General features: G+C 43.9%; 1 protein-coding gene across 1 annotated transcript in view; it reads left to right on the forward strand.

The window, feature by feature from the left end:
- Nucleotides 1-3,861: 3,861 nt before the first annotated feature.
- The window catches only part of RAD54L2 (RAD54 like 2), an 87,208-nt gene continuing 71,527 nt past the window's right edge, over nucleotides 3,862-19,542 (forward strand). Inside the window, exon 1 of the mRNA XM_055413924.2 lies at nucleotides 3,862-4,087. The gene's annotated coding sequence lies outside the window, so the exon portion shown is untranslated. The remainder of the gene's footprint in view (nucleotides 4,088-19,542) is intronic.

The raw sequence follows: 19,542 nt of genomic DNA on the forward strand, positions 1-19,542 counted from the left end.
AACTAATAATGCTGAAGAAGTTGAATTTGAATGGTTCTATGAAGACCTACAAGACTTTCTAGAACTAACACCCAAAAAAGATGTCCTTTTCATTACAGGGGACTGGAATGCAAAAGTAGGAAGTCAAGAAACACCTGGAGTAACATGCAAATTTGGCCTTGGAGCATGGAATGAAGCAGGACAAAGGCTAGTAGAGTTTTGCCAAGAGAACGCACTGGTCATAGCAAACACCCTCTTCCAACAACGCAAGAGAAGACTCTACACATGGACATCACCAGATGGTCAATACCGAAATCAGATTGATTATATTCTTTGCAACTGGAGATGGAGAAGCTCTATACAGTCAGCAAAAACAAGATTGGGAGCTGACTGTGGCTCAGATCATGAACTCCTATTGCCAAATTCAAACTTAAATTGAAGAACGTAGGGAAAACTACTAGATCATTCAGGTATGACCTAAATCAAATCCCTAACATACACAGTGGAAGTGAGAAATAGATTTAAGGGACTAGATCTATAGAGTGCCTGAAGAACTATGGACGGAGTTTCGTGACATTGTACAGGAGACAGGGAGCAAGACCATCCCCAAGAAAAAGAAATGCAAAAAAGCAAAATGGTTGTCTGAGGAGTCCTTACAAATAGCTGTGAAAAGAAGTGATACAAAAAGCAAAGGAGAAAGGGAAAGATATATTCATTTGAATGCAGAGTTCCAAAGAATAGCAAGGAGAGATAAGAAAGCCTTCTTCAGTGATCAGTGCAAAGAAGTAGAGGAAAACAATAGAATGGGAGAGACTAGAGATCTCTTCAAGAAAATTAGAGGTACCAAGGGAACATTTCATGCAAAGATGGGCTCAATAAAGGACAGAAACGGTATGGACCTAACAAGCAGAAGATATTAAGAAGAGGTGGCAAGAATACACAGAACAACTGTAGAAAAAAGATTTTCACGATCCAGATAATCATGATGGTGTGATCACTCATCTAGAGCCAGACATCCTGGAATGGGAAGTCAAGTGGGCCTCAGAAAGCATCACTACGAACAAAGTTAGTGGAGGTGATGGAATTCCAGTTGAGCTATTTCAAATCCTAAAAGATGATGCTGTGAAAGTGCTGCACTCAATCTGCCAGCAAATTTGGAAAACTCAGAAGTGGCTGCAGGACTGGAAAAAGTCTGTTTTCATTCCAATCCCTAAGAAAGGCAATGCCAAAGAATGCTTAGACTACTGCACAATTGCACTCATCTCACATACTAGCAAAGTAATGCTCAAAATTCTCCAAGCCAGGCTTCCACAATATGAGAACCGTGAAATTCGACATTCAAGCTGGATTTAGAAAAGGCAGAGAAACCAGAGATCAAATTGCCAACATCTGCTGGATCACCGAAAAGGCAAGCGAGTTCCAGAAAAGCATCTATTTCTGCTTTATTGACTATGCCAAAGCTTTTGACTGTGTGGATCACAATAAACTGTGGAACATTCTGAAAGAGATGGGAATACCAGACCACTTGACCTGCTTCTTGAGAAATCTGTATGCAGGTCAGGAAGCAACAGTTAGAACTGGACATGGAACACAGGCTGGTTCCAAATAGGAAAAGGAGTACAACAAGGCTGTATACTGCACTGTGCTTATTTAACTTATATGCAGAATACATCATGAGAAACGCTGGGCTGGAGGAAGCACAAGCTGGAGTCAAGATTGCTGGGAGAAATATCGATAACCTTCGATATGCAGATAGCATCACCCTTATGGCAGAAAGTGAAGAAGAACTAAAGAACCTCTTGATGAAAGTGAAAAAGGAGAGTGAAAAAGTTGGTTTAAAGCTCAACATTCAGAAAACAAAGATCATGGCATCCGGTCCCATCACTTCATGGCAAATAGATGTAGAAACAGTGGAGATGGTGGCAGACTTTATTTTTTTGGGCTCCAAAATCACTGCAGATGGTGATTCCAGCCATGAAATTAAATTAAGACGCTTGCTTCTTGGAAGAAAAGTTATGACCAACCTAGACAGCATATTGAAAAGCAGAGATGTTACTTTGCCATCAAAGGTCCGTCTAGTCAAGGCTATGGTTTTTCCAGTAGTCATGTATGGATGTGAGAATTGGACTATAAAGAAAGCTGAGCACCAAAGAATTGATGCTTTTTGAACTATGGTGTTGGAGAAGACTCTTGAGAGTCCCTTGTACTGCAAGGAGATCCAACCAGTCAATCCTAAAGGAAATCAGTCCTGAATATTCATTGGAAGGACTGATGTTGAAGCTGAAACTCCAATACTTTGGCCACCTGATGCGAAGAGCTGACTCACTGGAAAATACCCTGATCCTGGGAAAGATTGAAGGTGGGAGGAGAAGGGGAAGACAGAGGATGAGTTGGTTGGATGGCATCACTGACTCAATGGACATGAGTTTGAGTAAACTTTGGGAGTTGATGATTTACAGTGAGGCCTGGCATGTTGCAGTCCATGGGGTCGCAAAGAGTCGGACACGACTGAGCGACTGAACTAAACTGCTCCCAAAATAATTGATATCTAGAGGTATGAATTGGAGAAGGCAATGGCAAGCCACTCCAGTACTGTTGCTTAGAAAATACCCCATGGACAGAGGAGCCTGGTGGGCTACAGTCCATGGGGTCGCTACTAGTCGGACATGACTGAGCGACTTCACTTTCACACATTGGAGAAGGAAATGGCAACCCACTCCAGTGTTCTTGCCTGGAGAATCCCAGAGATGGCGGAGCCTGCTGGGCTGCCATCTATAGGGTCGCACAGAGTCGGACACGACTGTAGTGACTTGGCAGCAGCAGCAGCAGAGGTATGAATGGACTTCCAGGGCTTCCCTGGTGGGTTAGCGGTAAAGAATCTGCCGGCCAAGCAGGAGACACAGGTTGCATCCCTGAGTCAGGAAGATCCCCTGGAGAAGGAAATGGCTACTCCTTCCAGTGTTCTTGCCTGGGAAATCGCATGGACAGAGGAGTCTGGCAGTCTACAGTTCACGGTATCGCAAGAGTCAGACATGATTTAGTGACTAAACAACAGAGGTGTGAAGGCCTAGAAGAAAAAGGAAGAGGGAAGGAGAAAGGATTTTTTTATTGTCTTGATTTTATGTGGAAAACAAACCTCACTTTCTGAATTTTTTCATCATTTCGTCAATATTCATTTCTTGAAGAAGGAAGGGAACCTGGGCCTGTTGTGTAGCTGACACAATTCACTCTTTCCCTTAACTGGAGCCCATATGGCAATAATTCCCAACTTGACGGAAGAGAACCTGAATCTTTAAGTTCTCTCTCAGTATCAGTGATCAGGAAAGTCCTTTCTTGTTCCCGCTTTTTTTCCAGCTTCAGTCAACAGGAAACCGGTCGGGAGGGGAAAAAACCTAGTTATATGGTGCACATCAATTTCAAGAGTCCTTGAAATCTGCGCCCAAGCTCTGTAGGAGGCGATAGCGGTAGTAACAATCATCATTGGCAGCGTCAGCAATGACCGAGACCCACTGTTGAGCCGCACATCTCCGCGCCAGGCACTTGCAACATTTCATATAGTCCTGACAAGCCTCCAAGGTTATCCCCAAGTGAGGAGTGAGGAGCAACCGAGACGCACTTGAATTACTGACTTCCCAACGTGCCTCTCTGATGGTTAGCGGGGTGCAAACTCGTTCTGTTGGACACACCACTAAAATCATTCTCAGGTTTCCGGCCTGGGATTTCCGTGCTTCATTCACTCCTGAAAAAGTTAGTATAGACGGCTCTGTAGAGGAAGGAGTCGCAATCCATCTGGCCCGGGAGGAACAGCGGCCTCCGACAGGCTGTCAGCGGAACTTTCCTGTCCGCGGCGCGTGTTCCCGTCCGGGCGGCCGGGCAGCGGGCCGGGAGGGGGAAGCTTTCTGGCGCGGACCGCCAGCGGAGGCTGAGAGCGCCGCCGCCGGAGAAGACCGACGCTTAGCCGGAGCCAGCCCGCGGCGCCCGGGCCTGGCCGGCTGCCTCCCTCCATCCCCGCTGCCACTGCCGCAGGCACTGCCAAGGCGGGCGCAGCGGAGCGCTCGGCCCCTCGGCCCTACCCGGCCCGGCGCGGCCCCGAGCCGCGGCGCGGGAGGTGAGTGCGGTTGCCGGCCCCCAGGCTCCCTGCTCGGGCCGCCGGGACCCGCAACAATGGGGGCCGAGTGGAGAGGCGGCCCCGGCCCCTGGCGCTCAGCGGCCTGGGGCAGAAAGCCGGTCTTGGTGGCTCAGGCCTTGGGGCGCTGGATCCCACCTGGGAAACTCCGGTGATTGGAAGCTTGGCGGGGGTCTTGGCCTCCACCTGGGGCCTTATTGGCTTGGTAGTTAGGACTTTTGTACCCGGGAAAGGGAGTCGCAGGGACACGGAGACTTAACTGTAGTGGTGTGCGCTCTTAGCGCCTGATGCAGACGGCCTGGAGGCTGGCCACAGCGGGTGGGTTGGGGGGAGGGTGCGTTTGGAATTCTAGGGGGCCTCAGTGTGCCTGCCTGGTCCGTAAGGCGAATCGAGATGAGTCTCTCTTTGCCTTCCTCCCCAACCCGCTCAGGTCCATGAACTTGGCAGGCCGGGATCTGGCTGAGGAGAAAAGGGTATTGAGTTTTAGCTTCCCTGAGGTAACCGGTGATTAGTTCCTGGAAAGGCAGGGAGCTCAGCTGGGCACAGGGGAGTTGAGCGAAGAGATGGATTCTCCAGGGCCCAGCATCCCAAAGTTGAGTGATTATCAGATAGGGAACTTGTCACAAGAGTGTCACAGTGAGTTGTGTTGGCTACCTTGGCGTTAGGGTGAAGCCGGAGTTGTGACCTGGAGAGTATAAAGGAGGGTTGGTAGGCTGCTGAGGTTGGAGAATTGTCTTTTTGTGGGCCGTGGTGGTGGCAGCCTGTGAGATAAACAAGGGACCTTTGCAGAGTGGGCTTCCTGATAGAGAATGACCTCTTTCTGCGGGGGAGGGGTGACTCAGATCTATTAGAACTCCTGCCACTTGCTAGTGGATGTGGCTGAGTTTGTTGGTGGCTGGGCAGTGAGGTATATGGGGCTGGAAAGGGGCATCTGGGGGCTGAATTGAGTTTGTTCCTGAATAGAAGTGTGGACTATTCCTTTTTACTGCGAGTCAGAATGGTAGCTGTCATTAACCGTGTTTGAAGTAAAAAATTTCTTCATGGTATTTGGACCCAAAGCATTCCTCTGTTCATTTTATTTTCCCTTCTTTGTTTTTGAATTGTGACTCATGCTTTCTTTTCAACACTGTGGCTGTTGTTTATGATGATAGACAAACTTAGCATAATATATGTAAATTTTAGGGATTTTCACCCCACTTTTTCTAAATCTAATTTAAGAGCCTCTTTTCACTGACTTGTGTGTCATTGTTTAACATGTGCAACTCTAGAAAGGGATGTGAAAACTCTTTAACAATTTGTCGAAAGTTCATTTTATCCCTAAATCCATGAAACTTCATTTTCTCCTACTGCCATGAAGTCATTACATTAAATCTGCTAAATCTTAGTGACTGTCATTTCAACTCTCCCAGGACATTATCTTCACTAGAAGTGTTGTCTGTCTGGTCTGTACACTGTGTCTCATCTGTATCATTGAAAGGCAATATGCAAATTCCAAGTAGCTGAGGCCTGCATCTGTTCTATGCACCAGAGTTATCTACGGAATATTCTCAAAAGTTGGTGTGTTGTCTGTAGATGAGATATCAAACCTTGTGTGGAAAAAAAAAGAAGTGTCAGAGTCATTGTATTTTCAGAGTTTGTTTAGCCTTAGGAGTTGTATTGCCTCTTTGGAGTATGTTAGAGTATAAATTTTCAGATGAGATGTGAGGTAATTCTATTTGTAGTTTTGCTGATGGTTCCGGGGATTTTTTTTCCCCTTAATGTTTAAAAAATCATGTATTTCCCTTGAACTATTCTTTCTCTGTCTTTTTCTCTTTTTTAAGTTTTCTCTTGTAAGTAACTCATTCTTCTATAAACAAATATCTATTGAATTATACCAGGCCCTGTGTTGGGCATCTTCACCATGGTGATGTTATTCTTGTTTTAATAATAGTAGTTCATATTTTAGAAGGGATTATAGATCTGTGAAGGAAGAAATAATTCAGGCATTCAAGCTTTTAATCTGTAAAAGCATTGAGTACAGTTTTTAAGTAAAGTATTGATTCTGACTGCTGACAGTTGATTATCTTTATAAATTTCCATGGCAGAAGTTCACAATGGTATGGAATTGTTTTGGATTATTTTATTTACATACACCTGTTAACCTGAAGTATGCCTGTAGACAAACCACAAGGTAAACATTTTGTTGCTGTGTATATCTTGATGGGCTGTGATTTACAAATACTGTATGTGTGCCTAGGTTCCTTAGGAAGCCATCACATTTTCCTTCCCACTGTGGTTTTGAGAGCATGAAGGTGTTGCTTATTGCCTTTATCTGGTTCACTGTATATAGGCTGGGAGTGTCTGCTGATGGTGGGAGTGCTGTCTCCTAGAATAGGAGGAATAAAATTGAGGTAAGGCTCAGCCTATTTGATATTCCTTGCCTCTTAATGTTTACTTCATAAATTATGTTTGAAAGCTTTTTTGCTCTAATTGTTAATCTCCATTCTGATCTAGTTAAATGAAAGTCTGTCCTTTGCTCTCTTCTCTGTCTTGCTGCATATGTATTTTGGCCAAAAATAAAAGAAGAGATTTAAAATCAAGGCATGTGATTTGAAATATGTCTCACTTTCCATCTGGAATAGTTAGTTGATCAAATCAAATAAAAAACTGTTTTATTTTTTTATTTGTTGCTTTAGAGGCAAACTGATTGCTGAAAAATGTTTTTGACTACCTCTTAGTCAGATGGATCACCTCAGAGACTCTTGGAAAGAAGGCTTAGAGTGTTTGATTTCTTTGGAAAAATTCTGAGGTGTCTAGGACAATGGAAAGAGCATTGGTAGTTAGGACTTTTGTACCCGGGAAAGGGAGTCTTTGGAGCCATCCCATCTGTACCTCTTGCTTGCTTTTTGAGCTGGATAAGCTTTAACTTCTTTGTGCCTTGTTTTTAATTTTTTTCAGTCTGTGAAATGGGGCTAAATAAAATAAAAGAACCTCGGCAGGCTGTAACGAGGACTGGAGGTGAGGGCCTAGTGCTTCGTGGGTGGTCAGTGCTTGCTGTTAGTAGTAGTTAGTATTTATCATTATGTACGGGGTGCTCTTCTCAGTAGTATTAGTGCCAGGAGTGTGGCTGGGTGCTGTGCATGGTTGAGAGGTTCAGTTTCCTTGTGTAGTAAGGATGGCAACCTGTCTACACCTGCTGGCACCCTGGTCAGGTGAGAGAATTGTTGCGTCCACACTATAAAGTCCAAGGTCATTCCTGGCACTGGTAGGTTTTTTCCTGGCAGTTTCTATGGAGAAGCCCGGAGGTAACTGTTTGGCATGTCCTTGTTTTGGGAACAGTGGGCATTCCCAGTGACAAAGTGCTGGGATATGCTAAGCAGCAACATGTTCTGTGTGGCCCCTGATCAGGGTATTTCTCTAGCTTTCTTCTGTTGGCATCAGATACCTGACTTTGGTCTTTTTGCCTGGAACGCTCTAGATGCTGGAGAAATTTGTCTAATTTGGACTAGTTTGATAGAATCTAGCACTCTGTTCAGAAATGTTTTTGATGAACAGAAGGTTCACAGGCTTTGTTATAGAATTGTTCAGTTTTATTTTTTCCCTGTGAGAGGAAAAAAAAGTTGAGAGAAAAAGAAGAATGAGCCAGACAGAAATGATTCAAAATAACTGGCCCTAAATTTCTTCCAGTCTTTCTTCATCAAATTCCCCTCCATTCAGAGTGGTCTTTAACTCCAGTTAAAAATAAATAATATGCCTCTGGCCTCGAAATACGTGAATATGCAGATCCTGGTATGTCTCTACTTCAGCATCTCACAAGGACCTTTGTGACCTGGCCTCTTTGATGTCTTACTCTCTGGTCCCTCTTCGCCACAACTCCTCTGTCACTTTAGGTTCCAGTCATAGTGAGCTCCTTGAAGATTCCAGGACTCTCAAGCTATTCCTCTTACTAATTTTCCCTCCCATTCTAGTGCTTGTTTGACCCTTAGGCTTAAATTTACTAGGAATGCAGGCCTCATCGTCACTTAAAGCCCTCCCTTGCTTCTTTCCAGATTAAGGTGAATGCCTTTCCTTTGTATGGCCATTGCAATCTGTGAAAGCTTCTTTCATAACCAGTGTGCTCTTAACTTTGGGTATTTTTGTGTATTTTCTGTGCCTACGTTGTGAACTACTGGAGGGCAGGACCTGGTCTTGTTTAACTTTACATCCCAGTACCTAACCATTTCTGTTACAGAAGTAGCTACTCAGTAAATGTTCAGTGAACAAATGAATGACCTCTGCATGTGACGTGTCATGAAATTATTCCTTGTGAAGCTGGTGATGTGATGAGAGTTCCAGTTTCATGAGTGCACCTGATCCTGTCTGAAGCAGTGCTACTGTCTTTGAATTTCCAGGTTGCTAAAAGCAGTGCTTAATTTTGCTTTCAAAATGTGTTGGTTATTCTGAACGTTAATGATTTTGATGCTGGGGAGCTATTACCTTCTCTCTTTGGGTCTTGCCAAAAGTTTCCCTTGGAAGAGAATGTGGCAGATCTTTAGTTTATCCAGATCTTCCATTGGCCATTTACTGCTCTGAGTCCTCACGTGGGAAGAGCAGTGACTAGCTAGTTTGGGCTACAAGGTCTCCATACAACTACTTTCTGCCTGGGAGTGAGTAATGGATTTAATACCAGGATGTTGTGACTTTTGTCAGCTGACAGACTTTTTGAAGATCCAACTGAGCTTAGTATCGTCATATTCAGGATATAATATCGTTTGCCTAAATTTTATTGAAGAAGTTGAACTCAGTGATTATGAAATTAGCAGTTTCAGTTTTTTGTTCAGCCTGCCACTGTACTAACACTGAAACTGGTGTATTAGTTCTTTGTTAGGAAGCTCTGTTGCTCTGAATTACTAACCTGGAAGTAATGGAATTGTGCCAATTCATTTAGTCACCCTCTTGGCTCTTCTTAGTGGTAAAATAACTTGAGAATATACTGTCTAAATTACTTTAAATTAATTTCCATGGTTGATCAGACCACATAGGAATCCCACTGGCCAGGTGTAAGGAACTTTATTGAAGCCTACATAATGCAGTTATTCTTTCGTGTAAGTGACATAACAGACTACAGAAAAGGAAAGCATCACAAGTAACTGTAGTTAGATTAAAGATAAAAATTGACATGAGATAAAAAGGAAAGCTGAGACAAAGCATAAGGCACTTTAAATGTGGCAAGCAACTGTTAAATTGAAGAAATTCGTGAGCAGTGTTGAAATCTTGAGAAGAAAATTGTTATAGGTGAAAAGCAATAAGACTATGAACAATTTCATCCAAATAGGCACATTGTCGGTACTCGCACCCTTTTATGGTTTTATAGCACCATTGATGAAAGTGGTAAGTAGGTAGAATTGAAAAATGTTTCCTTTACTATGATAAATATAATATAGCTTGTGTATGTATGGTATTGAAATTTATAAAACACAGAGAGGTGAAGTGGCTTCCTTTCCAGTGCACAGAGCTAGTAGGAAGGAAAGCTGGAGCTTCATGCCAGGTTTTCTAAGCTTAGGGCCCTTCTTGCCGTGCTCAGGGGCTACTGTTATGGCTTCAGTTAGGGGTGACAGTCCCCCCTTATTCCAGGCTTCTGGTCAGTAGAGGATACACAGTCTACCCAAGGAGTGGAGCCTCTGCTCTGTTAACAGCAGCCTAGTGATTCTGGAAGGGCTGGGTGCCGGGGAAGGGAGGGGGCGCCCAGAAGCAGCACCCACCTTCTTCACAGATCCTTTAGGGGTTATGAGAAACACCCATAACCAGGCAGAGATGGTTTTGCACTTGAGACCCAGTGACTCAAATTGGGATCTTTCTCCTAATGGGATGATGTGTAGAAACTGGAAGAAGAATGAAAGTTTGGAAAAGAGTCCTTTAGGTGTAATTCTGAATTGAGTTTAGTACCTTCCCATCTCACCGTCTCTCCTACCCTCCCCTGTCTCTCCAGCTTTCTCTTCTCCACTGTTTCACCCCCTCCCACCTTGCTGTGGATGCTGGTTGTCATGGTCCACAATTTCCATGCTGCCCTGCCCGGATCTGAGAACGTGCCTGAACCTTTGTGCACTGCCTGCTTTGCCAGTTGCCAACCCTCAGTTCTCTCCCCTGGCTTCTTTGGCGGCCCCTCGGCTGCTCGGTGTTTCTGGGCTGCTGTGCTTGTCAGCAGTTCCCACTCCTCACTGACTTGACCTGTCTCTGCCCCTGCAGGTGCTATCCTGCCACATTTACAGGTCCCAGTTCCCACAGCAGCGGCCTGCACACGTCCCAAGGCTCGTTGTTCCCTCAGGCCCTAGAGCTGCTCTCTGTCTCCCTCCTTGACCTGTGACCTCACCTTCAGTTCAGTTCAGTCGCTCAGTCATGTCCAACTCTTTGCGACCCCATGAACCACAGCATGCCAGGCCTCCCTGTCCATCACCAACTCCCGGAGTTCACTCAGACTCATGTCCACAGAGTCGGTGATGCCATCCAGCCATCTCATTCTCGGTCGTCCCCGTCTCCTCCCGCCCCCAACCTTTCCCAGCATCAGAGTCTTTTCCAGTGAGTCAACTCTTCGCATGAGGTGGCCAAAGTATTGGAGTTTCAGCTTTAGCATCAGTCCTTCCAATGAACACCCAGGATTGATCTCCTTTAGAATGGACTGGTTGGATCTCCTTGCAGTCCAAGGGACTCTCAAGAGTCTTCTCCAGCACCACAGTTCAAAAGCATCAATTCTTCGGTGATCAGCTTTCTTCACAGTCCAACTCTCACATCCATACATGACCACGGGAAAAACCATAGCCTTGACTAGACAGACCTTTGTTGTTAGCATATTCATTTAATGCATTTTTTATTGTGCATTTTCCTTCGTGTCTGACACATATATGTTGTATCTTTTAATAGTTTATAGTATTATATATTTTTATCAGTTTTTCTAGTCCCCTGGTGATAGCCATTTGTTTCTTACTCTTTGAAGTAACATCCTTGAAATATATCTTCCTATACATCTTTGTTTGCACTGTATACATCTTTCTGTGCTCTGTGTACTTCCTGGGATAAATTCCTGCAACTGGAAAAATTCCTAACAAGTCAAAACTTGTGATTGTTTATAATTTTACTAGATATTATCACATAACTTTTGAAAAATTATATCATCAGTTTCTATTTCTCCTCTTAACAGGGAGCTGCTGCTGCTAAGTCACTTCAGTCGTGTCCGACTCTGTGTGACCCATAGACGGAAGCCCACCAGGCTCCCCCGTCCCTGGGATTCTCCAGGCAAAAACACTGGAGTGGGTTGCCATTTCCTTCTCCATAACAGGGAGCATTATAAATAATTTTAATCTTTGACAGTTGAATCCTAGATAACTCACTTTTATTTATATTTCCTTATTGAAGGGGGATGAGCATCTTTTAATGTTTTTGTTTCATATATAGATTGATTGGTTAATTAATTGCTCACTTGTCCTCTTTCTAGTACCTTCCTGTCCTCCCTCTTTCCCCTTTTTGTTTTTACCTACATACAAGGTAGAACTGAAGTAGTTTGGCCTTTCCTGCTATCCTAGGCCTTCTCCTTCTTATCCCTGGGCATTCTATCTAAGATGCAGTTTTATAGCCATTTCCTCACTTCTTTAGCTGTACCTCTTAATCCTTTGCTATCTGGCTTCTGGTCCTGTTTTTCTCCTGAATACCAACTCTGAGTGAATTCCGTATTACCCAGACAAAGATTTTTTTTCTTGATGTTTGTTGCTCTTCATTTTGACTGATTTCCCTTTGCAGAGAGGGAAGCTTTGTGTAAGTGAACTTTTTATTATGGAAAATTTCAAACATACACAGCAGCAGGGAATCTAGTATAACGAATCCCATGTAGCCATCACTCATTTTCAGTCATGATTAATATTTCCCCAGTTTTTTCTTCCAATTGTCTTTCCCACTTTTTTTTTCTTTTGTTAGGATATTTCAAAGCTAATCTCAGACTTTGTCATGACTGAATGCATATCTCTGTTGAGAACATTTTATTTCTTAAACATCATCACCTTGCCATTTTCTTTTTTAAAAAAATTTATTTCTTATTTTTCTTTTCAGCTGTGCTGGGTCTTCATTATTGCACGTGGACTTTCTCTAGTTGTGGCCAGGGGCTGCTCTCCTCTGCAGTGCACAGACTTACTGTGGCGGCTTCTCTTTTTGTGGAACCCGGGCTCGAGGTTCCCGGACTTCAGTAGCTGCCGCTCCCAGGCTCTAGAGCGCAGGCTCATTAGTTGTGGTGCGTGGGCTTAGTTGCTCTGAAACATGTGGGACCTTCCCAGACTAGGAATCAAACCTGTGTCTCTGCATTGGCAGGCAGATTCTGAGCCACAGGACGACCAGGGAAGTCCACCTTGCCATTTTTTATCCTTAATAATGAGGACTTGATATTTAATCCTAGTTCTGATACTGGCTATTTAACTTGGACAATTTGTTTTTTAAGTTTTTATTGGAGTATAGTTGCTTTACAAAATTGTATTAGTTTCTGCTGTACAGCAAAATGAATCAGACATCCATAAGTGTATATCTCCTCTTTTTGAATTTCCTTCCCATTTAGGTCACCAAGGAGCACTGAGTTCCCTGTGCAATGCAGTAGGCTCTCATTAGTTAGCTATTTTATATATAGTAGTGTATATGTTTCTGTCCCAGTCTCCCAGTTCGTCCCATCACGCCCTCCCTGCTTGTAGCCGTATGTGCATTCTCTACATCTGTGTCTCTGTTTTGGCTTTGGAAATAAGTTTCATATGTATCACTTTTCTAGACTCCACATATAATCAATATTATATGATATTTTTCTCTCTGATTATTTCATTCTGTATGACAGTCTCTAGGTCCATCCACCCACATCTCTGCAGATGGCACAATTTTGTTCCTTTTTATGGCTGAGTAATTGGTGATGGACAGGGAGGCCTGGCATGCTGTGATTCATGGGGTCGCAAAGAGTCGGACACGACTGAGCTACTAACTGAATAATCCCATGCGTGTGTATGTGTGTATATATATATATATATGTATAACCACATCTTTATCCATTTGTTGATGGACAATCAGGTTGCTTCTGTGACCGGGCTACTGTAGGGAACATTGGGGTGCATGTATCTTTTTTGAATTATAGTTTTCTCTGGATATATGCCCAGTAGTGGGGTTGCTGGGTCGTATGGTAGTTCTATTTTCAGCTTTTTAAGGAGCCTCTATTCTGTTCTCTACAGTGGCTGTATCAGTTTTCCTTCCCACCAACAGTGCAGAAGGGTTCTCTTTTCTCCACCTCCTCTCCAGCATTTATTGTTTGTAGAGTTTTTGATGATGGTCATTTTGATTGCTGTGAGGTGATACCTCATTGTAGTTTCAATTTGCATTTCTCTAATAGTGATATTGAGCATGTTTCCTTGGGTTTATTGGCCATCTCTGTCTTTGGAGAAATGTCTATTTAGGTCTTCTGCCCATGTTTTGATTGGGTGGTTTGTTTTTTTGAAATTAAGCTCTATGAGCTGTTTATGTATTTTGGAGATTAATCCCTTGTCAGTTCCTTCATTTGCAAATATTTTCTGCTATTCTCAGGGCTGTCTTTTTGTCTTGTTTATGTTTTCTTTGCTGTGCAAAAGCTTTTAAGTTTAATTAGGTCCCATTTGTTTATGTTTGTTTTTATTTTCATTGTAACCCAGGTTTGTTGGTTTTCCTCTTCTATTCCCTCTGTGGTCTGACCCTCAGAAATCTAGCTGTTTCACTGCCACCACTTGAGGCTGTCCAGGTGACTCAATTCTATAACCCTGGTTTCTTTACCAAGCAACAAACCCACATTTCATCCTGGCTTTGGGACGTGTCTTTCTGGTCATGTGGGTGAGTGTAAAGTGCCCTGAACTGAGTCTGCCCACCACAACTGCACTCAGCGTTGCCACTTGCTCTATGGCTTGGGCACTTTACTCACCTCTCTTGATCTTGGTGTCCTCAGTCAGATGGATGGTAGGGCTGGATTAGAGTCTGAAGTCCTGTGCAGCTTTATCATCAGCTGTGAGAAGGTGCTTTCAGAAGTGTCTTGCTCAGCGTATGTGGGACCACATGCATCATTCTGCTCCCCAAACAAGTTTCTGGCTTTTCATGCCTGGCCTCTCTCAGGAAATCCATGTTTTATCCTATGGCTTTTCCCTTGCATTTGTCCTCAACATGGGGCCAGTTATTTTGTGGCTAGTTCTTCAGTTAATCCTGACCTCTGGCTCTTCCTGGAACGTACCTTTAGCCCTTTTCAGCTTTGTATCTGTATGCACATTGTTTCCTTTGGCTGTCCTGCTCAAGTCGTTTCCTCTGAACCCATGTTGTGGCCAGTTAAATTTCTGACCATCTTTCTAGACTAAGTTCAGGTGACAGCTTCATCCGCATTGGAAGTGAGTTCTCCCTCCTCCGACTCCCATGACTGACAGTGCATCAGTGACATTTCACAGTATGCTTGATACTTCAGGTATTTGTGGGTATAACTTTTTCTTGCTTTCTCGTGTACTCTCCTTGAGTATAGGTACTGTATTCACACACTGTGATTTTGTATCCTACAGTGTCTTGGCATAATTCTTTGTACTAATAGTTGTGCAGTTAATTCCAGTCTTGAAATTCAAAGAATCCCCTGTTTTCCTGTCCTGTCCCAGAGTTGGAAAGATGCTCCAGCTCTTGGGTAATACAATTTAGCTTCCCCAAAGTGCAGCTGGTCACACTACATTGTTGTTGTCGTTGTCTTTAGTTGCTAAATTGTGTCTGACTCTCTGCGACCCTGTGGCCACTGGCGTCCTCTGTTCCTGGGATTTCCCATGTGGGAGTGGGTTGCCATTTCCTTCTCAGGGGATCTTCCTGACCCAGGGATCAAACCCGCATCCCCTGCCTTGGCAGGTGGGGTCTTTACCGCTGGAGCCACTGGGGAAGCCCTCGTACTGCGTACTATCACGGAGTAGCTAAAGGTAGTCATCAGCATTGATTGGAAGCTCATGTACCACATGCTGGGCAGTGTGCTTGTTAGTGTATTTTTTCACTTAAAAGAAATCCACATGTACTGTTATTCTTCTCATTTTACAAATAATGACACCTAGATCTAGAGAAATTAAGTGGCTTCTTTAGCATTCCTTAGATAGAAGGTGGCAGTGCTGGGACTCTGACCCAAGCCATCTCATCCTGGAGATGAGACGTATTCTGAACTGGTGTGCTGTTCTTTTGTCCGAAGCACGTTTACTGCCAGTTGGCCCTTATATGTTTTATGTTTATTTTCTAGCACTTATCAGATGTCTTGCATGGATTTTTTTTTCATTTCTCCCCAGCCACCCAAACCAACTATCCCTCTATTGTTCTTTCTGATTGTGGTGAAGGGTATGCCAGACTTCAAGCCTCAGAGTCGCACATAGTTTTTCCCTTTCTTTCCTCTGAAGTTGTCCCTAGTAATGCCTTATCCCTGTTTCATCCTTTCTGGTTTCTTTCTTCTTCACCCAGGATCCCAGGTCCAGTCCTGAATTATAATGGCTGACTTTCCTTCCTTCCTGCTCTCATTTTTATATAGTCCTGAAAGGATTGCCTGTCACCCATCTCTCTCCAGGTAAAAATCTGTTTTTCCTGTAGCAGGGGGTTCCTAAAAGCCAATTTTCAAGCTGTATCACAGTCAACTGTGGGACCTCTTTTCAAGCATATAAAGTCCTCATTATAATACTATGAAGCCAGTACTGTTGTTTCCAGTTTACAGATGAGAAAATAGAGGCTCAGTGAGACTGTCACTTTCACAGGATCACTGCTATTGGTGGTCTGTCTATTTTTAACAAACTCCTCAGATTCTATTGCCCTTGTGGTTTTAGAAAATACCAGGAAGCCTCCAACCCCTTTTAGAATGCTTCCCTACATCTTGTGTTTCTCTGTGGTTCCCCCTCCATCTAATGGATCTGACATTTCTGTGGATTTTAATCTTGACCATGCCCACCTTGCTGATGTCTTTCTTGATAGCATCCTCCTGGGCTGTTTCTTTGCCTGTCTCTCTGACTCACCGTGCAGACTCCTTTTCAACATTCCCTCATGGTTTGACCTATCTCCTTGACTTGGCTTCCCCCACTTCATACACTCCCTGAGTATCGTCCATATTTGAGGCCTTCGCTCCCTGAATGTGACAAGAACACTCAAATTTGTATCTCTGACCCCAGCCCATTTTCTAGCTGTTTCTGACATTTCACCATTAACACTGTTAGCTGCTCCATCATTTGAGCTGGAACCCTGGATCAAGGACCAGAGCTTGGAGTTAGAAGTCTAGGTTGGAACTGCACTCTTTCACTCTCTCGATAGTATCACCGACTCAATGGACATGAATTTGAGCAAACTCCGGGAGATGGTGGCTGACAGAAAAGCCTGTCGTGCTGCAGACCATGAGATCACAAAGAGCTGACATGACTTAGCGACTCAACAACAACTCCTCTCTAGCTTTGTATATTTGGGGCAGGTTACTTAACCTCTCTAAAACTTAGATCCCTTATCTGAAAAGTGGGAATAACATTGCTTTCTTTGTGGTATTATTGTGACGATTCAGTGAGAGAATGTAGAAAAAAACAATCGTTTGATCGCGATCTGTGGAGTCCTTGATGGATGCTAGGAGATAGTGGTGAGTAAGGCCGCCCTCATGGGGCTCCGGGGTTGGAGGAGACAGGGACGGTAGAGAATGAGATGGCTGGATGGCATCACCGACTCGATGGACATGAGTTTGAGTGAACTCCGGGAGTTGGTGATGGACAGGGAGGCCTGGCGTGCTGTGGTTCATGGGGTTGCAAAGAGTCGGACACGACTAAGCAACTGAACTGAACTGAACTGAAGGCCGCCCTCATGGGGCTCCACTTGACTACTGTGGTCTTACTGGTTTTGCCTCCTTAGTCTCTAATATTCCCTTTTTTCTCCTTTGACTTTGCCACTACATTAGTTCATGGTCTCATCACCTTTTGGCCAGACTGTTACAACCGCTTCCTACTTAATCTCCTTGCCTCCACATAGCTACCGGTGTTCATTTTAAATTGGGAATTCAAATGACACTTCCCTGCTTGAGATCCTTTAGTGGGGCTCCCACTGGGGGCACATAGACTGTAGGGAGGATTGCCTGGAGATAGATGCTGAGTCCACTTCTGAGCTCAGCAGAGAAGGGCTCGATGGCATAATAGTTTTGTCTGCCAGAGGTGCAGACAGAAAAGTGGTGCCAAGTGCCACATATTTGCCAGTCCTTATATAGGACAAAGTTCAGACTCTAAACAAGGTCCTCAGGACACTGCTGGATCAAGATCCGGCCTACTTCTCATCTCTTGCAGTTTCCTCATGAGCTCCCCAACTGCTAGTCCTGCAGAACTGTACTCCTGCATATATGATTCCCTCTCTCTGAATGACTTCATCAGTCTCTTCTTAAGGAAAGCTCTGTTTGTCCTTTGACGTTCAGATCTGTTGCCTCCTCTGGGAAGTCGTCACCACCCTTTCTCAGCAAAATCATTTCCTTCTCTGCCCTGTAGAGCCTTTTCCTACCTCCTTCCCTCCTTCCTTCCTCCTTATCACCTGCTCCCTGCTTTCCTTCCTTCTTCCTTAATATAATTCACATACTACAAATTTCCACCATTTTTAAGTGTTTAATTCAGTGATTTTTTTTTATATCACAAGATTATGCACCTGTCACTACTATATAATTCCAGAACATTTGTTTTCTACAAAAAGAACCTTGTATTCATTAAGCAGTCACTCCCTCTTCTCCCTTTTCCCTATCCCCTGGTAACAGCTAATCTACTTCCTGTTTCAATAGTTTTGCCTATTCTAGGCATTTCAGATACATGGGCTCATACAATATGCGGCCTTCTGTGACTGGCTTGTTTCACTTAGCATAATGTTTTCAAAGTTTGCCCATGTTAGTACTTCATTCCCTTTTATTGCTTGATAACATTCCACTCTATGGATATGCTACATACATTTTATCTATCTAGTCATCAGTTGTTGGAAGAAAAACTTTGGTCATACATTGTACTTTGCCTTCCCTAGTGTCTCAGGCAGTAAAGAATGCACCTGCATTGCAGGAGACCTGGGTTCGACCCCTGGGTCAGGAAGATCCCCTGGAGAAGGCAACGGCAAGCCACTCTAACATCCTTGCCTGGAGAATCCCATGGACAGAGGAGCCTGGTGGGCTACAGTCCATGGGGTTGCAGTCAGACACAACTGAGTAACACTTTCACTTTCTTTCATGCTCATGGTGTGTGTTTACATGTCTGTGTCCGTTGACTGGATGATTCCTGGAGGGCTCCAGTCATCACTGTATGACCAGGTTCTCTCATCTCTGGATCTTCAGTACCTGCCAGTACTGGCCAATAGTAGATGCTTAATGATGAGTCATTCTATCTGCTTTTCCAGAAAACTTAGAAATATTTTCCCAAGTCATGATTCCTGTGTGGAATGTCTTCTCCCCTCCTCACTTGTCTAAGTCAGCCTTGCTTCTGGGGTTGTCTCAAGGTCTGCTTCCTCCAAGAAGCCTTCTAACAGCATCTAAGCCTCAGTCTCTGTGGCTTTCTTCTCTGAACTCTGGTATATTTGGGGTCTCTGTCATTCATTAGGCACTTAAAAATGTGCTCTTACCTGTCTTACCTTAAGTAGGTTGACACTAAGCCCAACAAGACTTAAGATTCCCTTTTGGCACTCCCAGTACAGAGGTGCTCTAATTAATGTAATGGAATTATATCTAACATTTTACCTTGCTTGAATTCAATCATACACTTTACAAAAGGAAGACAAAGAGACAGTAACGAATAATGGTTTAAATAATGGGATAACTTATACTCACCATTTTACTCAGTAAGTGAGTACCCAAAGGCAGTGGATGCAGTCAGTGTTGTTACAGTTAAAATGATTGACAAACCTATAAATGTAAAGAATTCTTGATCACTATTTAGGTGGTGTGATGCTGAGCTGGAAGTATTCAGTAGTAGGGCGGCAGGGAGGAAGAATTGAGCGCCGATGAAGAGTTGCTGAACCAGTTCAGGCAGCAAAATACACAAAGGGTTAATTTCTGAATATTATACTCTTTTGGAAATATTTTTGGTGCATGCATCTATAGAAATAGACTTCCCTGGTGACTCATATGGTAAAGAATCTGCCTGCAGTGGAGGAGACCTGGGTTCGATCCCTGGGTGAGGAAGATCCCCTGGAGAAGGGAATGGCTACCCTCTCCAGTATTCTTGCCTGGAGAATTCCATGGGCAGAGGAGCCTGGTGAGCTACAGTCCCTGGGGTCACAAAGAGTCAGACACGGCTAAACAACTAACACTTTCACTTTCTCTGGGAATACATACAGAAAACTATTCATACAGTATTTTTGTGGACAGTCGAAAAGGCCTTTGAAGGATGATTCTAACTATGGATGATATTTCCCACGTGCTGCTTTATTTAGGCCCTTGTGTGAACCCTGGCTAAGATGGGATC

The sequence above is a fragment of the Moschus berezovskii genome, chromosome 24 (genome assembly GCF_049115385.1).
Source record: "Moschus berezovskii isolate FMDL1 chromosome 24, NW_MosBer_1.0, whole genome shotgun sequence".
Classification (NCBI taxonomy): domain Eukaryota; kingdom Metazoa; phylum Chordata; class Mammalia; order Artiodactyla; family Moschidae; genus Moschus; species Moschus berezovskii.